At 37.3% G+C, this 8,988-nt stretch overlaps 1 pseudogene; it reads left to right on the top strand.

Annotated features, from left to right (window-relative positions):
• Positions 1 to 1,205: 1,205 nt before the first annotated feature.
• LOC149030148 (protein DETOXIFICATION 49 pseudogene) lies at positions 1,206 to 3,072 on the top strand (annotated as a pseudogene).
• Positions 3,073 to 8,988: the final 5,916 nt, after the last annotated feature.

Raw genomic sequence — 8,988 nt, forward strand, 5'->3', positions numbered from 1 at the left:
GGTTTCCATGTGTTCCTATAGTTATAGTCTCTCAACTGATGAGAAGGTAGAAAACAACAGGGTTCTATCAATTCTTCTTCATAGCTACTGAAAACAGCATCTGCTTTGGTAAGTACAAAATGTGTAACATGCATGCTCCATGGAACGTATGCGAAGAAGTTCATGCATGGAATGACCCTCCTTCTGGGTTCTTCAGTTTTACGTGATTCACCAATGACCAACTGAATCTAAACATTCAATATCGTATATTCCATGTCAACTTATTAATAAGAAGGAATGTTGAGAGCACGCAGGAAGAATCGAATATTTTTTCTGTGAAAACCCAGAACTCTTTTAGTTGAATTCTTTCCTGCCACGTTCCCAAAACAAAGAAGACAGTTCAGAGAGAAAATGGTTTCTTGATTTTGTTCCCTTCTGCTGCTTCTTTGCCACAGTTGAATGACGAGAAGAGCTCCAAAACCAACATATAAAAAGTCTTCAAGAGTTTTAAGTAAACAGTAAAAATCTATAATAACACCACGTAAAATTGAGTACTGATTCATTCATCTTAAGCATAACAGAAGGGCGAATGCATCGATCTGAGCAAGTTGAGAAATGTATCATGTTGGAACTTTGAAGACTTGGAAGAAGCTTCCAGTTTGGCAACTACAAAGTTTTTCTTTTGACTGAACATATATAAAGGAAGCTTTTTGTCTTCGATTATTCCCACTTTGCATATAAATCCAAATCCACATGTAACGGATAAGTGGGTAGCCCTGTGTTTGACATTGAAGCTTTCAAACTTGTCGAGAAGAACATCTGAGAAGGCTATATGTATTCAAACCAAACGAGCTAGAGGTAGATTGGAAGCTTGGATTGACCACTATCCGATTTGAGCGTGTAAAACTAAAGCCAGTATGAACAAACCACCCCACCCCACCCCAACAACCAAAACTCAAATCTTTTAAGTCAAGTAATAAAGTAATTTAAGTACATGCATATTGCATTGTTTGAGGCCTTTATCTATATATTTTCTCAACAAGTTTGAACCATGCTACACGTTTGTGTTCTCCAATCCGCTCCTCTCTCTCTCTCTCTCCACTTTGGAAGGAGGTAATTTTCATTCAAAGCAGGTCAACTGAAGAAATTCTTTTGATGAGTCAACTTCATCAGCCTTAAACCCCTTTAATTTAAAACCTGGCACTCACCATCCTGCACATCCCAAGTCTCCTCTTCGGACCTCTCCTCCTCTCCTTCTCAAAGGCCCATCTCCCAATTCTCTCTCTCTTTCTCTCTCAAGAAGAAATCCCCTCCTCTGTGTGGCTTTCCCCTTTCGGGTATCAACAGCAGAGCCATGTGTCGATTAATTGGCTTTTCACAGACCTGTAAATGCAACCCAGAGTCAGACCAAACTTACCTTCCCTACACCCACTGTTCTGGCCCCGACATGTTTACTCCTTTGATACCCAAAATCCCAGCATTCCCACAACAGCAAGAAGGACTACCAAAAGCAAAAGAATCAAAATTACAATCTCATGATCATGAAAATCCATCCACTACTGCTTCGACATCCCACCTTTCGCTTGCCATTAACGAAGCCAAATCCATAGCCAACATAGCTCTTCCCATGGTGGTCACAGGTCTTTTACTCTACACTCGTTCCATGATCTCCATGCTCTTCCTTGGCCGCCTAGGTAACCTGTCCTTAGCCGGCGGTTCTCTAGCCATTGGCTTCGCAAACATCACTGGTTACTCTATCCTCTCCGGCCTCGCCATGGGAATGGAACCCATTTGTGGCCAGGCTTTTGGTGCTAAACGCCACACTATGCTCGGCCTCTCCTTGCAGAGAACTGTACTGCTCCTGCTTGTCACCTCAATCCCCATCGCTCTCCTTTGGTTAAATGTGGAGAAAATCCTTACCTATTGCGGTCAAGAAGCAGATATAGCCAAAGAAGCCCAATCATACATTCTATATTCTCTGCCTGATCTTGTTGCTCAATCTCTTCTCCACCCACTTCGAATCTACCTTCGAAGTCAATCTATAACACTACCGCTAACTTACTGCGCCACTCTAGCAATCCTTCTCCATATACCCATTAATTATCTCCTTGTTTCTGTTCTCAATCTTGGAATCAAAGGTGTAGCTTTGAGTGGCGTTTGGACTAATTTCAACCTCGTTGGTTCACTGATTGTCTACATCTACATGTTTGGGGTATACAAGGAGACCTGGGGAGGTATTTCACAAGAATGCTTAAAAGGGTGGAAGTCACTCCTCGATTTGGCCATTCCAAGCTGCATTTCAGTCTGTCTGGAATGGTGGTGGTACGAAATCATGATTCTCTTATGTGGGCTTCTATCAAATCCAAGAATAACAGTGGCATCCATGGGAATACTTATTCAAACTACGTCTCTAATCTACATCTTCCCATCTTCTTTGAGCTTCAGCATATCTACAAGGGTTGGAAATGAATTGGGTGCAAACCAACCAAGGAAAGCTAGGCTTGCTGCTCTTGTGGGTATCTTGTTTAGCTTTTTATTTGGATTTTCAGCATTGATGTTCTCTATCTCAGTGAGATCAATCTGGGCAAGAATGTTCACTCTAGATACAGATATTATTGCATTGACGTCTCTGGTTTTGCCTATAATTGGACTGTGCGAGCTTGGAAATTGTCCACAGACAACAGGTTGTGGAGTTTTGAGAGGAACTGCACAGCCGAAGGTAGGAGCAAATATCAATTTGGGTTCGTTCTATCTAGTTGGAATGCCGGTGGCAGTCGGGTTGGCTTTCTTCTTTGATTATGATTTCAAAGGGTTATGGTTGGGACTCTTTGCGGCTCAGTTCTCATGTATGATCATCATGATATTGGTTTTGAGTAGGACAGATTGGAATCTTCAAGCCCAGAAAGCTCAATTCTTGATTAAAGTCGCCATTAAAGAAGATGATGATCATGCTGACGTCCAGAAGTAGACATTGAAGGTTCATCGGACAATATTATTGCAAAAATTCAACGATTCACCAGTGTAGTTCAAACCTTTTTTCAAATTTTTTAGGGTAATCTCCATCTTTTCTGTCCATCTTCTTTTTTAAACCTGTGGAAGTGATTTCTTAAAAGAGAGAGAGAGAGAGAGAGAGAGAGAGAGAGAGAGAGAGAGAGGAGGGGTCCTCTATCTATTGAATTAAATTGTATTTGTTAATCTATATTCTGCTTGAAAACTTTAAATTTAGTACATGGAGGAAAAATCAAAAGAGGTATTCCCTTTTCTGAATTTTTTTTAGAATTATAATTAAAATATAAATAGATTATAGATTAAGTAGGGTTAGTTGGAAATTATCAGAAGTCCAAATTGAAGCAGAGCAATGAGCATATACTGCAACGACCAGCTACGTAAAGACCTGGTCTCTCAGAAATAAGTCATATAAGTGGAATGCATGCAAGTTAGAGAGACAATATGATAAGTGGTTGGTTCGTTTGGCAAAAAACTAGTTTCTGATGGTGTTAGATTATGATTTCAAATCTTCTTGGAGCTGGGACGAAGCCCTGTGCTATATATAAGATAGTTATCATTGTTATGTAAAAAGGCTACCAATTCTTTAAAACAAAAGTTAGAGAACATGAGTTTTAAATAATTAAATTAGACAAATTTTTGACATTTGAAAAATCTCTAAATCACATCAATTTTCTATAGAGACTTGGGCCGATAGACCCAAGGGATGCAGGGAGGGAAGAAGGTGTAAAGGTTTGTTGGTTCAAACTATAAACCTTCTTAGTCTAATTACTATCTCTAAATAGAAGTAATCACCAATTATGCAATAAGTAAACTTACGTATAAATTAAGCTGCAAAAGGGCTGGTCTTTTGCAATCCTAAGCTCAGCCTTATATATTCTAATTTAAGTTTGTTCCCACCCTGACTTTAATTCAAGGCCAATGATTATCATCCCTGACCCTAAGCCCTACAGGGCCAAACCATGCTCATTTCCATCATGATTGGCCCCATCCTTGATTGGTCATATATTTGGCCCTATTCCTAGCCTGATTGGCCCTGTCTCTAGCCCTGTCCCTAACCCTAGCCCTAGCCCTGATTGACCCTATACTTGACACTAGTCCTAATTGGCCATATCATTGTTCATATTCTTAATTCATTGAGATCAAGCATTAGAGACAAAATTAGAGTTAGGATTAGGGCCAGAATTAGAGCCAAAATTAGGGTCAACGTAAAAAATCAGGGACAGGTCGTGATAGGCTTGGTGGGCCGAAGAGTTATCACAGGCCCGTCTTGGCCCTAATCAAGGCATAATATTTTGGCCATAACCTGCCCTCAATGCCAAAATCTTGAGTTTAAGCCCTATTCAAGCTTAGAGCGGGCTTAGGACAGGTCAAGGCCGTGACAAAACTTGCACCCCTAGTAAAAATGAAATAAAATTACTTGATAAATGATGTTAATATTTTAATATTTTTTCTTCTTTAGAAATAGTTGGGGATGTGGGTAGTGGTGTTAGACGGAAAATGATTTATTTAAAATAAAACGTGAAGGGTCCGACCTAGTTTGAGGAAGATTTGTTATAAAAAAAAAAGTATTTTTTGGTACGATCGTGATCTATGAATTAATAATATTAATTATGGACTTTTTATTAAGTCTTAACCATGTTTATGTCGCCCACTAATTTAAAATAAGACTCCGCCGCAGCCATAATATCTTTCACGTTGGACCCCTTATTTGGAATTCCTAGGTTTAGCCGTTGAGGTGACAAAATGGAATACGCGTAATCACTGATTAGATTAGAATTTGACCTAAAAATATACAATTTTGTCAATCACAAACCTTAAAAATCTTCTTCTACCCTTTAAGTTCTATTCAATATTTTGAAAAAAGAATTCAAAACCCTATCGGTAAGTCTATACTTTCTTCACACTTCTTTATCAGATATTATGAAGATGATCTACTTTTAAGTTTTAACAAAATGAATCAGAGATAGAAGTTCTAATAAACTTTATTTTCATTGTGTGATGAAGAGAAGTGAAGGAAGTGTAAACCTCTACATTATCCAATTCAAACTAGAAAAAGATCACAACCCAAACTTCATGATCACAAGAAATCAACAACCCTAAACATCCACAATGCTAGTAACTTATTAAACCACACATACGCCAAGCCAATCTTTGATGGAAAGGCATAATAGAGATTGAGACAAAAAAAGTGTTGAGGTGATCGAATACAAATTTTCACCGTGTAAAATATTCTGATGCATCTGGATCCTTGTTTCAGATGGTGGCCACCGTCAATTAGTAAGTCATGTTCAAAATTTCAAGTTCTTCGAAATGACTAGTTGCGAATCCTAAAATGTTCGGAAGTCCCCTTCTTTTATTGTTTTGGATATTTTTAGGTAGAGGGGCATTTGGTCTTCAAACTTGAAGTAGGGTTTCCACTTTCATGTGTTTATAGTCTCTCATCAACAAGTTGAGAGGAGCAGTAGAAAGTGATAGGGTTACATCATCTCTGCTTGACCTTGAATGTATAAGCCTTCAAATGAACCACGTAATTAAATTTTGTCTTCTACAGATGCTTCTGCTCTTGCTAAAAACAAGTGTAGCATGCGTGGTCAATAGAACTCAACCACAGAAGATCATGCATGCATGGCATTTTCCCTCCAATTCTGAGTTCTTCAGTCTTAACTGAACTATTGACCATTAATGACCAACTGAATCGAAACATTGAATATCTTTTATTCCATGTCAACTTCAGAACTATAAGAAGAAGAATAAGGAATGGTTGAGAGCATGCAAGAAGAATCGACAATCTTTGCCGTGGAAACGCAGAACTCTTTTCTTTGAATTCTTTTGTTAATTGCCACGTTCCTCAAACAAATAAGACAATTCAGAGAGAAAATGGTTTCAAACCCAGTGTTTGACGATTGAAGCTTTCAAACCTGTCAAGAAGAACATCTGAGAAGGCTATATGAATTCAAAGAAAACGAGCCAGAGGTAGATTGGAAGCATTGGATTGACCACTAGATCGCATTTTAGCGTGGAACAACCAAATCCAGTATGAACAACGCACCCCACCCAACAACCAAAACTCAAAAATCTTCAAGTCAAGCAAAAAGTGGTATCACTACATGCTTATTGCTTTGTTTGTGGCCTATATTTTGACCTATTCTACACGTTTGTGTTGACCAATGCACTCTCTCTCTCTTTCTTTTGTTGGAGCGGAAAGAGACGAGAATGAGGGAGAGGAGCGACCAAAGGAAGTCTAACAACCCTTAAAATCAGTAGAAAATTCGAGTCACCAGGGCCAATGTAAAACCCAGCATTCATACAGGACTCTTGACCATGGAAGACCAACTATGTTATCCTCTAGAAGGTCTTTGCTTTATAAGGGCAAAGATCTCGAATCCTTCCAAAGGGGACTGAAATTAGTATTTGTTTTTAGGGTAGGTGGTACTATTAGTACAAGAATGTGGGTCCTTTTGCTAAGCAAGGTCTAGAGAGAACCCAAAGAATATATATACTAGCAAACTTATACACGTGCAAATGCACGTGACCATGTATGAAGGATTAAGAGAGTGAGATTTTGAAAATTGTTTTATGAGATATCTTGATATGCAATAAAATAAAAGCAACCACAAGTGAAAAAATGATAATTTTCTAAGGAAAATGACATGCATCATAGTTAAAGGAAATATAGAGTCGTGCATTCTATAATCTCTTATACTTCATTCTAATCGAATATTGGAATTACCATTTTTAAATTCAATATCCTAGCTAAAAATGTAGAAACAATATTGTGACATTTTTTTTCTATCTCTAAATAATTAACAAAGTGAATAAAAGCAAAGAAGAATCCACCAACAGAAACATAAATCATAAAACCTAGATGCATGATGCAATAGATGAAGAAGCAAAGAACATGAGCGTTGTCAGATTTATCAAAGCAACCGGTATCCATATCAACCGATGCCCCACTCTCATCATCGTCATCACTCAGGCGAAGAGTAAATGTAGTCTTAGCTGTTAATAATCCAAAATGGAACTTCAGTCAAGGCAGAATTGGTGAAGAGAGATAATTCTTGTGTGCAAAGGAGATTGTGGGGCTTTACCAAAAGTAAATTTCTTTGCTAGGGGAGACTGAAGCTGCTTCTCTTCATCTTATCTCTACAAGATTCAGCAAATATTACATCAAAGCACCAATAAAGTTTCAAATAATAAAAATAATGCTCCTTAAGAACTACATGAAATGAACCTTGGATAGATGATAAATACCAAGAATCATAAGCAAAAGGCCATATAAAGTTTTTCCTTTTTTCTCTTCCAATAAATAATCTTCATTTTCGGGAAGAATGCAAACAACCAAGATTTACATTAAATATTAGAGATCTCAAATGGAACACAATAGATCAAAACCCATATAAGAATTACGAAGATGATTAGAAGAAAAGGCTTTTGCAAATTAAAATTTCATAAATGCTATTGAAGCATCCACATAACATATTGGATACCTTCTTGATCCACTAAATATCACTTTCGTCCAGGCCTTTTGTGAACATTCTATTAAGCTTGAGAGGGCGATAGATCAAATAAAATAAAAAAGAAGTGCAAATGCACGTTGCTTATTGGAGGATGGATATGAAGTTGTTTAACCAAGTTTTGTACCTATGTCCCATAAGTCAACCTTTCAAACAGGCAATGTTCCGAGCTATTATCAACCCAACTGATGTACAATAATTTAAATCAAGAATTTACCATTTAAATTTTCAGTCATGTATAGTCCTAATGGCTACGAATAGAACATATTATGAATTGTCATTTTTTGCCAGACTAGAACCTTTCAACACCGCCAGCTTGTAATTTACTAATAAGTGAGCTAAGTTAGTGGCTTTCATAAGACACTTTTTATTTACAATCAGGGTTAAATTGGATTTTGTAATTGCAGTTCAGTTTGAACAGGGAACGCTTTTGAACGTTGTAAGTGGAAGTTCCATTAGAAAGTTCAACAACTAAGGGTCAGTCTATTTGTGGGGTAATGTCTGTTGTGATGTCTTGCCTAGTGTAAAAACTGTCCAAAAAAGTTGTGGTTCCTTTTAAGGACCGATTCTTGGATTCTTTGATGAATGCATGAAACTGATAGCTAGGAAAAAAAGATTCAGGGGTGTGAGCTTGGTAATCAGAACTGGTGTTGTTTTACTATGAAAGGATTAAAGCTGTGAAATGTAGTGTCATTGAGGTCATGGTTTCAACATCGGTGCCATTTAATGGCTCTAGCAGTGCTTATTGCAACGTCCATGTGCTTGGAGTTCTGGTGTTATAAACTCATCCAACTTCGTTCCGTGCTACTAATTTACTTGAAGGCAAGCAACAACACTACAATGCAAAATTCTTACGATCTACAATCTTTGCAGATTACCAGCTATAATTATTCATTGAAAGAAAAGCTCGAAAAGACTAATTACCATTACATTAGTATCTGAAACATTGTGTGCAATTAATGGATATTTACAATTAATGTGTTTTCTTAAGTTGCTTTGAACTGGTAAAACCCATCTCATCATTAAAATGGAGAACGCATCCAGCATGGTTTTAACTCCAGCTCTAGCTTTTTATTCGGTATGAACTCCAATGGTGGTCTTGTCCTGCTACATCAACCTTATTTTATTGCACATCCACAATATATTTGAACTATTTTACAATTTTAAATGAAATTAAACAATGTAAGACTTGATTTTAAACCAATTAAGCAGCCTTGATCTATCCTACAACCTCAAATTGTTTCCCAAAAGTTAAAATAAAGTCAAAGGCCATTAGAATTATCTAATATAATCATACAGCAAATATCTATGATAGGTAAATCTGAAAATTTAAAACCCTGATCAAGTAGAGTAAGAGTTTGTTGCTGCACATAAGAAAGATAAACTCTCGAATAGACAAATAGTTCAGAGAAAAGAGGAATAATTTAATCTAGGAGGCCAAGCCATAAGAAGTAAATTAAACAGAGCATTATCAATGACTATGATA

Source organism: Hakea prostrata, chromosome 1 (genome assembly GCF_041222555.1).
Source record: "Hakea prostrata isolate BN-2017 chromosome 1, UWA_Hpros_2, whole genome shotgun sequence".
NCBI classification, from domain to species: Eukaryota; Viridiplantae; Streptophyta; class Magnoliopsida; order Proteales; family Proteaceae; genus Hakea; species Hakea prostrata.